We start from the raw sequence: 15,252 nt of genomic DNA on the forward strand, positions 1-15,252 counted from the left end.
TCTCTTTTGCTGAAAATTTAATTAATCTATATATTTATTATTTTAAAAATCAACTCCTTTTTGCCCAGAGAAAGAGGCGCGCGGCACTAGCGGACATGGGGTGCTTTTCCAAAAAAAGACGTACAGTAACTTGCAGCTGAACTATGCACAGTTTGGGGAAAAAAAGGATATAGTGATGCATGTTTCCCAACACCCCTAGTTTCTCTGTCGCAGATCCATCATTTGAATCAGGTTAGTTATAAGTAAAACGCACATAATGATAAAGCACACCATCATCACGAGGGCAATTAAATAGACAACCTAAACATATTTTTAATTGTTTATTTATGTAATGTGAGTTTTTATAACTTTGTTCTTTAAATTATTTATAACTTAGGCTATTCTATCGAGATGACACCATAAAAGGCCTTCAATGCACTGATATAGGTAATAGGGATACAATGAAAAGCCGATTTCACTATTGACCCTGTTTTTATTCATTGACGGCTTCCAACGCCGCATTTCTGTTGCGTGAAAAAAAGCTGCTGCAAATAAGCAAATTTATGACAAAACAATTTTAATAGTTTCATAGTAGTAGCTGGTGTGCTTCATCTGCGTGATTCTGATTTGACATTCTTCCGCTAAACTTGCACTGTGTTGATGTGTAAATGGGCTATGATCTTTGCTATTGAGGCTAAGGCATCAAGGTGTAAATGAGCTACTTTCAATTTCGAGGTGGGGGAAGTGGGAAGAGGCAATTCAAATGTACCATCTCTAAAAATAAAAAAGGCCGCTTACGCGGCATTTGTGTTTATTATTACCTTATTTTTATTTTATTATTATTAATTTATTCATTCATTTTTCATTCATTTTCTTTTCGGTTTAGTCCCTTTATTAGTCTGTGATCGCCACAGCGGAATGAACCGTCAACTTATCCAGCATATGTTTTACGCAGTGGATGGCAGGAGGGCCAGCTGGGGCGCCGGGACGGAGTGAAAGGAAAGGTGGAATTTGCCCAGAGTCTCGGAAATATGGCTTGCCGTAATTACACTAGTTTTCCTATCGCACACATGCGCCAAACACATAAACAAATAAATAAAAAAGGAAAAGAAAACATCTAGACTTATAGGCTGAGGTCTTTTTGCTTATAATCGCCCTTATGTTTCCGTTTTAAATGTTAGGCTGTTGCATAGAATAATAAAATTTTTATTTATAAGTGATTTTGCCGCGTCCCCCTTGATGTTTCAATAACGCATAATAATCTACACACCATATTAAAGACACAGCAGACTTAAAGGTTGTGTGTGAGAGCCCGAGCAAAAGAGCGCTCTCTTCACAGCTCTGTTGATGCTGCTAGCGGCTTCTTTCTTTTTGTTATTTATTTTGCAGATAATACACCATATGAATACAACAGAAAAACATAAAACTTTACAAATTACCTTTTGTAGACTCAAAACAAGTGTCATATCTTGATAAGCCTAAGCCACATTGAAATATAATTTAAAGAATTACATTATCGGATATTGTCACCGTACCTTGTGTTCTCACTCTCTCCAGTTCAATGTTACAGATTACCTTCAGTCACCTGCTTTTCTAGTATTCACAAGTCATCGGAGTAATTCGCTCCACCTGTTTCTCATCCCTTTGTTCCTATTTATAGCACGTCATTTCCCTTCATGTTTGTCAGTCTGTTGTCGTTGGTGTGTGTGTACAACGGTCTGTTACTCACCCCATATTTGTGTCCAGGGCTGCCAGTGAACGAGTCTCCCGTTGTTTCTGGACTGTTTTTCCATGGCACTCCCCCGGCACTCACCCGATTGGTTTTTTTGTTCAGGAACAGACTGACCATAGCATGGACTCAGCAGAGGATGTCGACATTCGCCGAGCGCTCGCCCAACAGGGCGCATTACTGGGTCGACAACAAGAGGAGATCGCTGCCTCCCACCAAGCTTTTGCGGAGGTGTCCCAACAGCTGGTCGCGCTCGCCGGGTGCCTCGATCAGCTACAGCTCGCTCTCCCGAGCCCTCCAGCGGCTTCCCCGGATCCCCCGGCGAACCCCACGCCGGAAGAGAGGATAACTACTCCACGACAGGCTGAACCCCGGCTTAATCCACCCGCCGCTTACTCTGGTGAGCCCGATTCCTGTCGATCGTTTCTTTCCCAGTGCTCCCTCACATTCTCGCTCCAGCCATCTTGTTTTCCCACAGAGACTTCCAAGGTGGCTTTCACGATAACTCTCCTGATCGGCCGGGCCAGAGAATGGGGAACGGCTATGTGGGACAACAAAGATGCGTGCTGTAATTCCTTCAAAGCCTTCTCTGACGAACTGAAGAAGGTATTCGACCGCTCCCCGCTGCAGACCGAAGCAGCGAGGGCGCTAACGGCGCTTCAACAAGCGGAGCGTTCGGTGGCGGATTACTCCATCGAGTTCCGTACCCTGGCGGCGAGCAGCGGTTGGAATGCCAAAGCCCAATGGGACCACTTTCTTCACGGCCTGGCAGAGTACATCAAGGACGAGATCTTCTCGCTCAAGCTGCCATCCACTCTCGACAGACTCGTCGATCTCGCCATCCGGGTCGACAACCGCATCACTCTCAGAGCGCGTCATCGCAGAGGCGGAGTCGAAGAGTTTTCTCCCAGGAACACCGGGGCGCTTGACGTGGTCATGCCACAGCAGTCGGGGTTCTCGGAGGAGGAGCCGATGCAGATCGGAAGAGCCCGCTTGTCGGCGACGGAGCGTCGCTTCCGCATTTCCAACCGTCTCTGCCTCTACTGCGGGGAGGCGGGGCATCAGGTGGCCTCTTGCCCTATCAGAGAGCGGCGTAAGCCAGCTAAGGGCAGTTTGACGGTGAGCGCCACGAATATACGTGCACTGTCTGGGGGCCGGGCGTCTCTCCAAGCCTGGATACATGTTAAGGGTTCCATTAAACAGGTGTCTGCTTTAATCGATTCAGGAGCTGAAGGGGACTTTATGGACTTAGACTTAGCCAAGCGGCTGGGTGTTTCTATGATCGTCCTGGATAACCCCATTTCAGCCAAAACACTTTGCGGCTCTCACCTGGCTGATATCACCCACTGCACCATTCCCCTCACTCTTACACTTTCAGGCAATCACGTGGAGCAGTTACAGTTTCTCCTTATTCACTCTCCCACTGCTCCCCTTGTTTTGGGTCACACATGGCTAGTTAAGCACAATCCACAGATTGATTGGACTCTTAGCTCCGTATCCTCTTGGAGTTCTTATTGTTTGTCTCACTGTCTTGGCTCTGCTTGTTCTCCCCTTTCTTCTTTTTCTATGTTGCAGGAGGAAGTGAACCTAACTGGCGTACCTGTCGTTTACCATGATCTGAGAGCTGTGTTCAGTAAGTCCCGGGCTTCATCTCTCCCTCCGCACCGCCCGTACGACTGTGCTATTGATCTGTTACCTGGCACTTCTCCACCTAGGGGGCGTTTATACTCTCTGTCTAAACCTGAGAGGGAGGCCATGGAGAAGTACATCCATGATTCTCTAGCAGCAGGTATTATACGTCCTTCTTCCTCTCCAGCTGGGGCGGGGTTTTTTTTTGTGGAGAAGAAGGATGGTTCCTTGCGTCCCTGCATAGATTATCGGGGGTTGAATGACATCACTGTAAAGAATCGTTATCCTTTGCCACTGATGTCATCGGCCTTCGAACTCCTGCAGGGAGCAACCATCTTCACAAAATTAGACCTCCGCAATGCCTACCACCTAGTTCGGATTAGGCAGGGGGACGAATGAAAGACCGCCTTTAACACCCCTACTGGTCATTTTGAATATCTCGTTATGCCCTTTGGGCTCTCCAATTCACCGGCGGTTTTCCAAGCACTCGTCAATGACGTGCTCAGGGACATGGTAAATCGTTTTGTGTTCGTTTACCTTGATGATATTCTGATTTTTTCCCAGAATGAACGGGAACATGTCCAGCACGTCAGGCGGGTGCTTCAGCGGCTGCTGGAGAATCGACTCTTCGCCAAGGTGGAGAAGTGTGACTTCCATACACAGTCGGTTTCGTTCCTGGGGTTTGTTCTGTCGCCCGAGGGAGTGCGAATGGATCCTGCCAAAGTGAAAGCAGTTGCAGATTGGCCCACCCCAGACAGTCGCAAGGCGGTCCAGCGATTTCTGGGGTTTGCCAATTTTTACAGGCGGTTCATTCGCAATTTTAGCCAGGTTGCTCTGCCTCTGACTAATCTTACCTCCATCCACAAGCGATTTGAGTGGTCAACCCAGGCTCAGACAGCCTTCTCTGAATTAAAGAGACGTTTCATTTCTGCACCTATTTTAAGTAATCCAGACCCATCTCGTCAGTTTGTGGTGGAGGTGGATGCGTCAGAAGTAGGTGTGGGAGCTATTTTATCCCAACGGTCCTCGTCGGACGGCAGAATACACCCCTGCGCTTTCTTTTCCCATCGATTAACACCTTCGGAACGAAATTACGACATCGGGAACAGGGAGTTACTGGCTGTCAGGTTGGCATTGGGTGAGTGGCGTCACTGGCTAGAAGGATCGGGGGTTCCTTTTGTGGTCTGGACCGACCATAAAAATCTAGAATACATTAGATCAGCCAAACGTCTCAATTCTCGTCAGGCTCGTTGGGCACTATTCTTTGGCCGGTTTGATTTTCATATTTCTTATCGCCCGGGGTCTAAGAATGGAAAAGCCGACGCCCTATCACGTCTAGGTGAGGGCGAGGCCAGACCCACCCTTCCAGTTGCTGTCCTGCCACCTGGACGTGTGGTTGCAGGTGTAACTTGGGGGGTAGAGTCTGTTGTCCGTAAGGCTCTTCGCACTATCGCCACGCCCACCAAATGTCCCAGTAACCTGCTATACGTGCCTGAATCGGTCCGGACCAAGGTTTTACAGTGGGGTCACTTGTCGAAGCTAGCCTGCCACCCAGGAGCAGATCGCACCACGGGGTTAATTAAGCAACGGTTCTGGTGGCCATCGATGGCGCGGGACACTCGTCAGTTTGTATTGGCTTGTCCGGTCTGGGTCTGTACAGTAGCTAAAGGCTCATATCGACCCCCAGCAGGGCTTCTCCGGCCACTGCCCGTCCCTTCGCGACCCTGGTCACACATAGCGATGGACTTTGTCACTGGGTTACCCCCATCCAGTGGCAATTCAGTAGTCCTCACTGTGGTGGACAGATTCTCGAAGGCGGCACACTTTATACCCCTCCCCAAATTACCTTCAGCGAGGGAGACAGCAGCCATTATCTTGGACCACGTCTTCCGTATTCATGGCCTCCCGGTTGACGTGGTTTCAGACAGGGGTCCCCAATTTGTGTCAAAATTTTGGGCAGAATTCTGCCGACAGCTGGGGGCGACCGCTAGCCTTTCGTCAGGGTACCATCCACAGACTAACGGCCAGGCCGAGCGAGCTAATCAGGAACTGGAGAGGGTCCTGCATTGTGTTGCGTCCGAGGAACCGTCGTCTTGGTCTTCCAGATTAACCATGGTCGAATATGCGCATAACTCCCTCCCGGTCTCGTCTACAGGTTTGTCTCCCTTCCAGTGCTGTTTAGGCTACCAACCCCCTCTATTCCCTTCTCAAGAACCAGATGCCATTGTTCCCTCTGCCCAGGCATTCATTCAAAGATGTCTGCAAACATGGAGGCTTGCCAGGAAAGCCCTTATCCGGACTGGCGACAGAAACAAGGCATCTGCGGATCGCCACCGTTCCGTACCCCCTCTTTACGTGTGTGGTCAGAAAGTCTGGTTGTCCTCTAAGGATATTCCTCTCAGACTTCCCTCACGTAAATTGGGACCTAAATTCATTGGACCTTTCACCATCGTCAAGGTCCTCAGTCCAGTGTCAGTTCGACTCAAATTAAGCCCTCAGTTTAAAAACATTCACCCGGTTTTCCATGTGTCTAAAATAAAGCCCGTTTTTCGCTCCCCCCTACAACCTTTAACCTCTGCTCCTCCACCTCCCAGACTAGTTGAGGGTACACTTACTTACACAGTCCGCCGCCTGCTGGACGTGAGGAGGAGGGGCAGAGGGTATCAATATCTGGTAGACTGGAAGGGGTATGGCCCGGAGGAGAGGTGTTGGATCCCAGCTCGGGACATTCTGGACCGCTTTCTCATTGATCAGTTTCATCAGACCCATGGTGAGTCTTCAGGGAACGCCATGAGGCGTTCTTGAGGGAGAGGGTACTGTCACCGTACCTTGTGTTCTCACTCTCTCCAGTTCAATGTCACAGATTACCTTCAGTCACCTGCTTTTCTAGTATTCACAAGTCATCGGAGTAATTCGCTCCACCTGTTTCTCATCCCTTTGTTCCTATTTATAGCACGTCATTTCCCTTCATGTTTGTCAGTCTGTTGTCGTTGGTGTGTGTGTATAACGGTCTGTTACTCACCCCATATTTGTGTCCAGGGCTGCCAGTAAACGAGTCTCCCGTTGTTACTGGACTGTTTTTCCACGGCACTCCCCCGGCACTCACCCGATTGGGTTTTTTGTTCTTTTGCAAAGACTTTCTCCTTAATAAACACTTTGTGTTCTGCACTTGAGTCCACTCCTTCTTCTACCCGTGACAGATATAATAAAATCGCATTAAATAAATAAACCAATATAAAAAAAGCAAAAGCAAGCTATAACAGTTTAAGTAGGCCTATATAGCCTACATAAATAAAACCGTTAAAGCCAAATCAAACTTTCATTTTACAAGATATTTTCTTTTAAAAGATTTTAGATATTTTCTAAAAACAATAAACACCAGAGAAGGTTTAGAATATTATTTATAAAGTATTTGGATATGATGATAATAATCAAATCGTGCAAACAGAGCATTTTTGGGAACACGTTTCAGGTCTCTCCAGTGCATTTGGGTTGAATGTTTGACTGTGTCTAAATGAGGATGTTATAAAATACATTTTCTACCGAGTTATTAATGGATGCACGATGCCAACAGTCGGGGGACGTTCTGGGGGCTGGGTTTGCGTTACGCGCTGCGAGCTATAGGCCGACAGTGGAAATGCGACATGACTTCGGTCTCACTGATGCCCATTAACACCTGAAAGACAAGCTTTTGGTTATGAGATGGGGGAAGGGGTATGTCTCCACCCTCAAGTGTTTTCCACAAACATGGTTACACAAAATCCAAAACTCCCGAGGACGGATGGTGTAACCGTAGCAAAACCTATGCGTTTTAAAACCAAACCGCATTAAATGTGGGGCCTTATGAAAATGAATGTTTCTATGCACAGCAACTTTTAGACTGAACTACTTGTTATTTAAAATATCTGTATTACGCTCTAGCATTCGCCAAAACGAATATATTTGTACATAAAAACACCGAACATAGCCTAGCTGAATAGGGTGTTGCCTGCTGAGCCATGACAGCAGCAGACAATTCCGCACGACCATAAAGCCTTCACCCGACAGTTATTTTCTAATATTCACAACGCGAGCCACAACAATAGACATGCCATGCCCATCATCCTTACAGACAACTTCGCTTTAAACTGTATTAAGGTCCCATTTACATTGCACAGCAGTTTTATATAAAACGTTAATGATACATATAACAGGCTACATTTTCATGGTGAAATAACCTTTTAAAAGATGGCTTTTTATTTCAGTATTCAAACATTAAATAACGAATGCATCAAGTGAAATAACGAATATGCAAAAACACATGTATATAAATATAAAGGACTATTATAATTAGCAAAATGCTGCTCTATTTATCTTTGTATTTTTATAATTTTATTATTGTTATTTTTAATATTTTGAATTAATTAAAGCTATAGACAAATACTGCTTGACATTTTAGAAAATGTTTTGCGTATACCCTGTACCGAGAACAAACAAACAAAAGCACATGGCTTGTTAATCAATTTAATCAAGCTCTAGCCACAAATAAAATAATAGACTATCTTATTATTTTAATTTTTTCGACGACGGGTTAGTAATTATTTTATAAATGGTTATGTTCAGATCAATGAAATAATAACTTTAATAATTCTGCTTTGCATTTTTCTATGCATTACTAACATCACTAAACCATATATTTGTTTTATAAGTTAACCAACTATTTGCAGAGATTCAGCAGTTTTTTTTCTGACGCGTTTGCCAGTCATGCCAGTCAGTGAAAAAAAAAGTAACTGTGGCCCCTTTTGCAGGTATTCAGATTCGTTTTTATTAATCTGATTCAACTTTTATTATTTACAGGACATAAAAATGCAATTAAAAGTTTCAAATCAATGTGCATTGTCCTTTACCATACAAAAAAACAAAAACAAAACATTGTTATACACCATAGCCTGTAGCCTATAAAATGGCCGCAAATCTTTTTAAATGCATTAAAAAGCAAGCGCATATTAGCCGTACCTTGAGTTTGTTCACATTCTGCCTGTATTAAAAAAAACTGAACTGAAACTAAATTATTAAAAAATAAACCTGCTAGACTTAATTTATGTCCTGCGCCAAAAATATTTTTATTATGATCTGCTTAAAATATGTCAATTTATTATTATTTTTTTTTGCTTTTGATGAAGTTGCATTCAATTTAAGCTCAATGTCGGCAATGTCTTTAAATAAAATAATATATCTAGGCCTATTTTCATTATTCATTAATTTTCATTATTCGTTTATTATTATCTACAATTGTTGAGACATAAAATGAGATAGTAAACTATAATCAACAACGAAAATGTAAGTAAAAACAGAAATAAAAACATAAATGAAAATGTCTTGTCTTAGTCCTGTCAAAATAGCAAACACTGAACACCTCTCTATATTTAGGTTAAAAGACTGCTTTATTTATTTATTTATTTATTTATTTAAGACTACTTATTTGTACTGAATGTTTATGCTTTCATTTTAGTTGCAAAAAGATCAGAAATTGATCTGGCACGCGCAGGGAAAAAAGGCAATTATGCCCACACATGACTTGCATCGCTCTCATGCCAAGTTTTGAGGATAAATTCGCATTTAGATGCTGCTTGAAATAAAATAAAACTATCAAAAAGCACATTAAAGACTTTAATAAAAAATTAAAACATTCATAAAGGAGTATCTTATGGAAAAACACCACGGGCTCTGCTTTCGGTTTTAAAAGAATCAAGCAGCTTTAAAAAATATATAATTTGCTGAAGAGAAATGACACGAAAAAAAAAAAAAGATTAAACATATCGGGACTGTTAAAAGAAAATTCCTCTTTGATATATTCTTTTGACACATCAGCTAAGATTATGAATGACGGAGTGTCTCTCCTGCTTCAGCAGCATGTCCCGCTGGTTATAAACGATGAGGCGGAGAGAATGCGCTGCTTAGTGAACCTAACGCCATTATTTTAATTCTATATTTGTGAAGAATGAGCCAACCGCATATGCTTAGTCCTGTTGGTCGGGACTCTCTGCTTTATAACTTAGTTTATTACAATAATCACACTTAGCTTTGCCATCGTTCTTCACATGTTGCCACTCGGCACATCTTGCGCTCCATCTTTAAACAAATGTTTACATTATTGAGGTGCTCTCCGGCGGCAAAGTTTCTGGCAGAGTAGCGAGTGAAAAAATGTGCTTGCAGAAATTGGAATCAAAATTTAAATTATATAACAAGCATCGTATTCTTTCTAATCCTCGCCCAGTTTTAATACAAGTTGTGTTTTTTATATTTGTGGCTGTGAAGTTTATTAAGAATATATATATATATATATATATATATATATATATATATATATATATATATATATATATATATATATATACTTTATTTTTTTTTATACTTTAAGTGATCTGCTTGAGGTAGGTCACGTTTATCAATGGTAAGTTTTAGCCTAAGTTTACATCAATAACATAGTGTGCATTGTCCTTTACCATACAAAAAAAGAAAAGAAAAAAAAAACATTATTATACACCATAGTTGCCTGTAGCCTATAAAAAGGCCGCAAATGCATTAAAAGGCAAGCGCATATCTTAGTCTTGAGTTTGTTCACACTCTGCCTGTATTAACATAAATGCTGTATTTTAACATAGCTTATTTTGATGAATTAGCTCTAACCTTTGACAGCTTTTTCTTCTTTTTCCGCGGTTATGCGGCATTATATTTCACACACATATGCAAGGTGACTGAATATGAAGTTAAAATACAAAACATACTGAGCCATTAAGTAAAAAAAAACAAAAAAACAAAACAACAGTTATAGCTACTTTAAAGGAGAACATTGACGTTTTGAAAAAAAAAAATAAATAAATAACTGAACAGAACTGAAACTAAATTATTAAAAATAAACCTGCAAGACTTAATTTATGTCCTGCGGCAAAAATATTTTTATTATACTTTTAGTGATCTGCTTAAGGTAGGTCAATAGCCGCGTTTCCACTAACGCGCCTAAAGCGAGCGAGCCAGGGCGAGCCAAGGCCAGTGGCGTTTCCACTGTCACTTCCGGGGCCTAATCGGGCCAAAGCGGGGCTTTCTTGGGGCCAGCGGCCGGCCTTTTTCGGCCCGCCGAATACCTTGGGCCAAAGAGGGCCAGCCGGGGCTTCGGGACGGAGTGAAAGGAAAGGCGGGCACAGTTTTCCGATCGCACACGAGTACATGCGCCAAACACATAACAAATAAATAAGAGAAAGAAAACATCTGGAATTATATGCTAAATAAATTATAGGCTGGGGTCTTTTTTGCATATGATCGCCCTTATGTTTCTCTTTTAAATGTAAGGTTGTTGCATAAAATGATAGTTTTAATAAGTCATTTTTCTTTGCTGCATCTCTTTGATGTTTCAATAACGCATAATAATCTTTACACCATATTAAAGGCACAGCAGACAGTAAAGGATTTCAAGAGGTTTTGTCAAGTTTAATAAGTGTGTTTTTGCGCGTTTAGATGCCTGTGCGTGTGTGTGAGAGCGAGGAAAAGAGCGCTCCATTCATAGCTCTGTTGATGCGCGAGCGGCTTTTTTCTTTTCTTTTTATTGTTTTAATTTATTTTGGAGATAATACACTTTATGAATACAACAGAAAGACATTAAACTTTACAAATTTCATGTCCGCTTTTGTAGGCTCAAAACAATAGTGTCATATCTAGATAAAATAGCCTAAGCTATATTTAAATAATTTAAAGAATTACAAATATCAGATAGGCCTATAATAAAATCACATTAAATAAATAAACCAATATAAAACTAACAAAACGTATAGCTATTACAATTAGGTACTATATCAAACTGTTTCAAATTTATATTAAACTTTCATTTTTCAAAAGCCTCTTTGGAAAAAAAAGATTTTCTAAAAAATAAATAAATAAATAAACACCGGAAAATGTTTTAAATATTATTTATAAAGTATTTGGATACGATGATATTAATCAAATCATGCAAACAGAGCATTTTCGGGGTGAGTGAACGCAGAAACTAGGCGACCTTTTTTTTCTGTCTGCAGCCGCGCAGCACTTTTTTGACGGGGAAAACTGCAAGTTCAAAATGTGTTCTGTGTCCTCAAACAAGTGTGTATGTTTTTATATAACGTGGTAAAATAAAAAAAGGAATTTTAAAATACATAAAGAGCTTTATTAGTGCATTGCTGCTGAGCGCAACGCAATATAGGCAATATTTTATTACGTGCTGCTCTTATGTGTGCTGAAACACTTTCCTTTACTTAAGATATAATAAGCAACATCTTTAAATAATCACCTATTAAGTGTCATAAAGCCTATAGGGAAAAATAATCATGTTTCATTTCTCTCCGGAGCATTCGGGATGAATGTTGGACAGCGTCTGTCTAGAGGATGTTATAAAATACATTTTATATCGAGTTATTAACGGAGAATTTTATATATGTGGTGTTATATTATGGATGTGTGTGCTCCCTGCGCTGGGTCCCTCCGTTGGTGGCAAGACCAGTGGATTTCGAAGCTAATTGTCGTTCGGCGAGTAAATGAATATGAAGAATGAAAACACACAGGCATGTAGACATGCGTTGTACTACTGTACAGTAACGTGTCATTTGTTTGTTTTGGTTGTCCTATTTTAATAGTTTCGTGATGATGGGATGGTGTGCTTTATCTGCATGATTCTCGCTGAAGTGGGCGGTTTGAGTGACGTTCAATTCGGGGGATGTTCTGGGGGCGGGGTTTGCTGACGCGCTGCGAGCTACTAGCCCCACAGTGGAAATGCGACATGATTTCAGCCTCACTGCTCAACCTCCCGGGCGATTGACCCGGCCTGGCCCGATATAAGCCCTGGCTCGCACTGGCCTGATAGTGGAAATGCGGCTATTTTATTTTTCTCAGTGTTTCACGTACTGTACGGCAATGTCTTTAAATAAATAGTTTATTTAGGCCTATTTTCATTATTCATTTATTTTCATTATTCGTTTATTATTCGTTTATGTACAATTGTTGAGACATAAATGAGAAAGTAAAATATAATCAACAACGAAAATGGAAATAAAAACAGAAATAAAACATAAATGAAAATGTCTTGTCTTAGTCCTATCAAAATAGCAAACACTGAACATCTTTCTATATTTAGGCTGCTTTATTTATTTATTTATTTAAGATTACTTATTTGTACTAAATGTTTGTGCTTTCATTTTAGTTGTCTTTTACTTCTTCAATTCTATTTTCCAAAACGAATCCTCTTTGCACTTAAAAAGTTTACAATAAAGCGTTTTAACAAATTTTAAATGATTAATGAAGGAATTATAATGCTTTGACTTATTGTTTAATATCATTTACAAGCACAGTAGCTGTATGGGCTATTTCTGTCCGTTCGCATCCCGTCCCTTTGCGCCCCCTGGCGGCTCATTCACAAACTGCGGTCATACACTAAAAACACAGCGGCACCTATTTCAAACGGCGGCGGTACAAGCCGCGGCGTTAATAGCCACTTTGAACTCTCACCTACTGTATGCTGATTAAAAATGAATTAATGAATGTTATCTGCTTGTTAAGTGTGACGTCACGCGAATCGGCTTCCGGGTCCAAGCGCTCTATTCAACTGAATGGGGAGATTCATGAAATGGTAATAATAAACGTTTACAAAGCGATTTGATACTTTTGAAAATCACGATCACAGTATATATGTCCATGCCTAATATCCGATGTCAGAAAGTGATTCATTTTTTTTTTATTGTTACATTTTTGGTATTTGTTATGCAGCAAGCCCAGAGATTGTTGTGTACACTATGATTTTATATAAAATTAACTTTAATGTGTGATAGGAATAAAACGTGATCATAAACGAATGATTTCTCCACTCAAATGAATGGCGACTTGGACCAGCAGATATGGTTTTGCATCTAAACTCTTCAAATGTAAGTATTGTTTTTAGTTGTCCTGAAGTTAATGTTTTCATTAGCTTAATTATCTGGGCTGTTCATTTTTTTTTTGACAGCAATACATTAAAAGCAGTTGAACAAACTAATGACTCTGGTATTTATTTTTATGTTTTTGTATGTGTGGTGCTGTTGTCTTCAAATACTTGCACCAGTGTTGCTACTACCTGTCTGTTGACTATCTGCTGAACATTTACAGAATAGTAATAGTACCATGCTGTCTGTGATGTTGGCTCCTTACAGTCATTCAACAGCATTTCTTAGGTTTTCACTTCATTTTGATGGGCCTAGTGTGACAACAGATGAGCAGATAAATGTAACTTAAAGTAAACTAACTGTCTTCTGAAAGTTAGGTTAAATGCAACGAATAGTTAGTTGAACACTTTTGCAAATACATGAATGAAATTTGTACCTAACCCTAACTTTATATTTGTTTAAAGTTCATTTTAAATTATGTTGCGTTGCTACTTATAGGCATCTGAATGTTTACTGAAGGTCTATTCATAAACTGATTAACAACTACATGCAGACAATGACAACAAAAAAATCTTGATGGTAAATGTACTGAAAACTTGTTGAAGATTTGTTGCATATCTACTGTTGGGATAAATTGCAGACCGTCTGTGTGTTTCCTCAGTAAGCTGGAGCTCCAGGAAGGCAACAACAACTGAGAGATGTGAATCCAACAGTTTATTGCTCTCTTCTAAAGAAGTCTGGGGTATTCCCAGCTTTTATACATCATACTCAGGGTTACATGGGTTATGAATACGTGCAAATATTCAGCTCAGTTAGGCAGAAAAATTTTATCCAGTGCTCAAGTATGTCAAGGCGCAACGTCAAGGCGCCTAGTACAGGGACAAACTTACAATAAGATAAGACACAGTTACAAAACAGAATATTTGGAGAGTGACTACTTGGATATTTCTTTCAATCCCCTCTTCCAGGCTCTGTTTTTACAAGAGCCTGGATCATACCATATTCTCATAAACTCTATTTGTTAAATGGTTACCCTCAGTTCCATTCATAGCTAAATGTTCATAACCCTTTACCTAAGGCATTAACCATCCTATACATTCTTTCCATAAAACATCTCAGAAGACATGGACCAAAAATACATACACATAAGAAAATAATAAGTACCGGTACTACCATTGAGACACATGGAGCCAATGATCCAAACAGGCTTTCTAAAAATCCCCATCCCCAATTATAATTTCTTTCCTTCATCTCATCCTCATACACCTGTGATGATATCCTTTTCATCGCCTTTACAGCTTGTCCTACTCGTCCAAGATCCTCATCATCTGCGGGAACGTAAGTGCAGCATTGGCTCTCTCCAACCAGGGAGCAGACCCCGCCCCTTTCCGCTAAGAGCATGTCCAGAGCCAGTCTGTTTTGCATAGTCATTAGTCTCAGAGCTTTCATCTCCTCTCTTAGTCCAGAAATGGCATCCGTGGTACTGTTAATAAAAGAGGCCAGTCTATAATGCATGATCTCTTGCTGTTTTAAGGCATCTGCCACGCCAAAACTGGGAATCATAGCCTCCCAGAATCTAGTCCAGTGTGATCTCATACGGTGTTCGTCAGGTACGTTGTCCTGGGGAACTGACCTCCGTTCCCTTCCGGATTGTCTGGCAAGATGCATGACAGTGACCATGTGTTGTAATTGGATCACAGTACAAAGACCAGTCCAATTGGTGGGGTAAGTGTTGAAGATGGTTTCTCCCCCACAATACCAGTACCAGTCATCGGCCAGGACCGCATCCTGTCTCAGCCAAGTGGGGACACAAGTTACATTGCTGCGTTGACAGTATGTGTTGTTCAGGTTGTAACATGCCGTGACAGCTGTCTTATTTGTGATATTAGCACATTTAAGTTTGTTCAGTTCACAGGTGCCTGGGATGTAACGTGGACAAACACTTAGTAGAGAACTATATTTTTTATTCTTTCGCCACGGTAAATATACCCCTGA

The 15,252-nt window shown here is 41.1% G+C and overlaps 1 long non-coding RNA gene across 1 annotated transcript in view; it reads right to left on the reverse strand.

Annotated features, from left to right (window-relative positions):
- LOC147835274 (uncharacterized) overlaps positions 1-15,048 on the reverse strand; it is a 35,199-nt gene extending 20,151 nt beyond the window's left edge. Inside the window, exon 1 of the long non-coding RNA XR_015499283.2 lies at positions 14,019-15,048. This is a non-coding gene — a long non-coding RNA (uncharacterized LOC147835274). The remainder of the gene's footprint in view (positions 1-14,018) is intronic.
- Between the last annotated feature and the right edge of the window lie 204 nt (positions 15,049-15,252).

The sequence above is a fragment of the Danio rerio genome, chromosome 9, assembly GCF_052040795.2.
Source record: "Danio rerio strain M-AB ecotype USA chromosome 9, GRCz13ab, whole genome shotgun sequence".
In the NCBI taxonomy this organism is placed as follows: Eukaryota; Metazoa; Chordata; class Actinopteri; order Cypriniformes; family Danionidae; genus Danio; species Danio rerio.